The sequence below is a fragment of the Phoenix dactylifera genome, unplaced genomic scaffold (genome assembly GCF_009389715.1).
Source record: "Phoenix dactylifera cultivar Barhee BC4 unplaced genomic scaffold, palm_55x_up_171113_PBpolish2nd_filt_p 000402F, whole genome shotgun sequence".
NCBI lineage: Eukaryota > Viridiplantae > Streptophyta > Magnoliopsida > Arecales > Arecaceae > Phoenix > Phoenix dactylifera.
Window position 1 is genome coordinate 130285 of NW_024067844.1, and position 4214 is coordinate 134498.

The window sequence follows — 4214 nt, forward strand, 5'->3', positions numbered from 1 at the left end:
CAATGATTTTGCCTTTTTCATTATCACCAAAGGTAACCATTCCCCCATCTTTCTTTTTGAGGGACATGAATTGGGATTCATCCCGTCATGTGTCTAGAGCACCCACTATCCAAGTACCATTTTCTATTTGATGCTTGGGATGCTAGACACACCTGCAAAACAGAAATTCAATTCTTTATCTTTGGTACCTAAGTTTTCTTGGGTCCTTGAATGTTAGCAATGATGGTTTCCTTCGGAACCCATATCTTTTTAATTGAAAAATTCTTCATAAAACACTGACTTATAGGATTGTAAGTGGCATATTTCTGTTTCAGTTTGTCTAATTTGAATGGTACAGATTTCGGTTGAACATAAGTGGGTTTCACAAAAATGTTTTTCAATGATTTCTATTTCTTCTAAGGATTATATCCTAAGCCAGCTTTATCATAAACAGCTTTCTGACTTTCTAGAATTAAATTTAATTTTTCAGAACTTAGGGTGAATTTATCAACAATAGGTTTCAGTTTTTCAACTTCATTAACTAACTTCTGATTTTCTTCATGCAGTTTCTTCTTATTATCCAGAAGCAGAGTATTTTCTTTTTCTAATGATTGGTTCTTAATCTTCAGTTCCTTGTTCTTTAAGCTAAGCTTTTTATATTCAATCATAAGCTCAGAAAAGCATCTTGAAGCTCATCGAAAGTGAAATCATATTCAGTATCAGATATACCTCATTTTCGTGTCCCATTGGACACAGATTTGCAGCTTCTTGTTACTGTTCTTCTTCTCCAGAGCTGGATTCATCACTGTCACTCCAAATAGCCATCATAGCTTTCTTCCTTAACCTCTTCGGAGCCTTCTTTAATAGAGGACAGTCTGTTCTGAAGTGTCCAGGCTTTTTGCACTCATAACAAACATATTGCTCCTTATTTTCTTTGCTTTGCTCCCCCTTGATTACAGACCTTTTCCTGAAATTTTCTCTGTTTCTTCTGAAGAATTTTCTGAACTTTCTTGTAATCAGGGCCATTTCCTCACTGTTATCAGGTTCAGAATCCTCACTCTCATCCTCATGCAGAGTGGATTTAAGAGCGATGGTTCTGCGCTTCTTGGGTTAATCCTCCTCAAGGTTCTGTTTCATTGAGAGCTCATGAGTCATTAAGAAACCCAGCAGTTCTTCCAGTGGGAGAGAGTTGAGATCTTTGGCTTCTTGAATGGCAGTGATCTTTGCTTTCCATGCTCTAGGAAGAGACCTAAGAATTTTCCGAATAAGATCACTATTAGAGTAAGATCTAACAAGGCTTTTCAGGCAGTTTATAATATCAATGAATCTAGTAAACATTTTAGTTATAGATTCACTGTTTTTCATTCTAAATAATTCATACTTATGCACTAGCATACTGATTTTAGATTCTTTGATCTAGGTAGTGCCTTCATGTGTAACTTCCAGCCTATCCCAGATTTCTTTAGCAGTCATGCAAATAGATATACGATTAAACTCATTTGCATCTAAAGAACAGTAAAAAACATTCATGGCTTTTGCATTCAGTTGAGCCATTCTTTTATCATGGTCATCCCATTCAATCTCAGGTTTGAATAAGGTGATGCCATCAACAATTTTAGTTGGTGTGTGAGGTCCATTAATAATAACAGTCCATAAATCATAGTCAAGTGCTTGAATAAAAAATCTCATACGAGCTTTCCAATAAGTAAAATTTGTGCCATTGAAAAGAGGTGGTGTATTGGTAGATTGCCCTTCGGCAACAGAGGATCCCATAGTGGCTGCCACGACCTTTAACTCTTGATTGTTAGATCAAAAAATTTCTGGGAGTACCAGGCTCTGATACCACTTGTTGCCCAGAGGTGCAGCCCAAGAGGGGGGTGAATTGGGTCTCTTTAAAAAATAATTAAAGTTAAAACATATGGAGAGTATGAGTTACTGTTATCTTATTGATTCAGCAGCGAAAATAAAATTGCACAAATACGACAGTGAATAAAGTTAAGAAAGCAGTCAGAAATATGCAGAGGAAAGGAAGAGAAGAACCACAATCACAAATACCAAGATTTATAGTGGTTCGGTGCACTCCCAGCATGTACGTCCACTCCTCAAGCCTAGCTTGAGATTTCACTATAACCCAGCAGATTACAGCCTGATTGTTTTCCGGGCTCACAATCAACCCAGTTGGTTTTTCCAGGCAACTAACCGAAAACCTTTTGTTTTCCGGGATCACAAACAACCCAATTGGTTTTCAGATAAACCAACCAAAAATTTTACACCGTTTTTTTTTCCGGGCTCACAAACAACCCAGTTGGTTTTCAATCAAACCAACCAAAAACTTTTTTCTTGCTGAATATTCCCAATTCAGCAACTTCCAATTAAGGCTTGGAAGAGCCTTTACAAGTTTCAGATCAATGAAACTATTACAGCAGCAATTAATCCAACTAAAGAATGTTGTAACTAGAAAACTTAAAGCTTCAGAGCATATAAAAAATAAATCAATGAAAGTAAAAACTGAAGCCGATGAAGAAGTTGGCTGTGGAAGGATGTTCCAATGTTCGAACAGCAGCTCTTCACGATGCAGTGAGAAACTTCGACTGATCTCCTCACAAGAGAATGTTTCATATTACAATGCTGGTGAGGATGATGAACTGTTAAGCTTTTCTTCTCTTTTTCTCAGTGAAAACCTTTTGTTTTCAATAGAATCTTTTTTTTTTCCTTTCTTTTTTTCATTCTGAGGTTCCCTCGTATTTATAGACAGATTCTTCGGCAGGATTTGAATTCCTTTCTTCCCGTTCTGATGAGAATCTTTTTCTGTTACAGAAGAAGACAAAAGTCGTTCACAGCTTTCCGTTGTAGTCCCAGCAGTACAAGGGTCGACTCATATAACTCAGGGGTCGACTCATGTTCTTTCTAGATCGACGCTTCAAAATGTGGAGAAAGCTTTTGCTGTGTCATCTTCAAAGGGTCGACTCTTAATTCTTAAGAGTCGGCTCATCTTCATCAGGAGTCGCCTCTTTAAACACAAGGGTCGACTCATCATTTTCAAGAGTCGCCTCTTTAAATGCAAGAGTCCACTCATACCATAATTTTTCGGCTGTCACTTAAACTAAACTGGGGTCGACTCTTCAAACGCAAGGGTCGACTCTTCAATTTTGGGGGTCGACTCATTTTGAATAAGGGTCGACTCTTCAAGCTTCTCTCAGGCGGTAAAAGCTTTCTGTTTACTTTAAACTACACAAGAATCGACTCATGTTTTGCAGAGGTCGACTCATTGACTGTGTTCTTTGAATAAAACTTATCAGAATCAACTTAAACTTGTCCTTTTTACTTAGGGGTTGATTCAAGTTTTTCAAACAGAAAACTTTAAACTTCATCTCTGATCTCCATGGATTAGATTATGATCATTTTCTTTTGGAACATATCCAATTAGATGTTTGCGAAGAACTTATGATTTTGCAGTGCTTCATTCCTTCTGATTTTTTTGACTTAGAAATCTTCACAATTAGGCTAATGTCATTAGTACACAACATGATCTCAAGTATTTTGTAATCATCAAAATTTATCCTTTAGGGTTGACAAAAGTCTTTAAAAGACATACTATACAGTGCCACTCTACTGCATAAAAAAATCACTTGCACCAACTTGGCATTGGTATGACATGTCATGATTTGACCAAGCCTCAAAAATTGCACCAGCCTCCCTAAGTCGCATCAATTCCCCTCTACCATGTAGCATAAGGAACCTTTTCTATGACAGAGCATAGGCTCCCACAGCTTTACTCTTTCATAAGATAGGAGTAAATGAAATAATAAAGAAGTACTACAATACCAGATTACACACTAAAAAACAAAAAGATTAAAACAAACTGAAAACTGGATATTTAGAAACAGGGAAAACACTGAACTTGTGAAAGTAAATATAAAACTAAAGTCTTAAGCTAAAGGATGCACACTATCACATGAAAAGTTCCATTGCACCTGCATGGCATTGGCATAGCACATCATCATTTGACCAATCCCTTAGAAATTGCACCAGCCTCCCAGTGCATCAATGTCCATCTATCATGTTGCATAAGGAACTTTTTCTATGACAGAGCAAAGCCCAAAGCATTCTCTTTAAAAAAAAATTAACAAAATAAAATGAAACTCAAACAAACATTTAAAATTATGGGTATAATTCACATATATAGCATCAGATAACAGAACTAAAAAATCAAAAAGTAAAACAAAATAGAACAA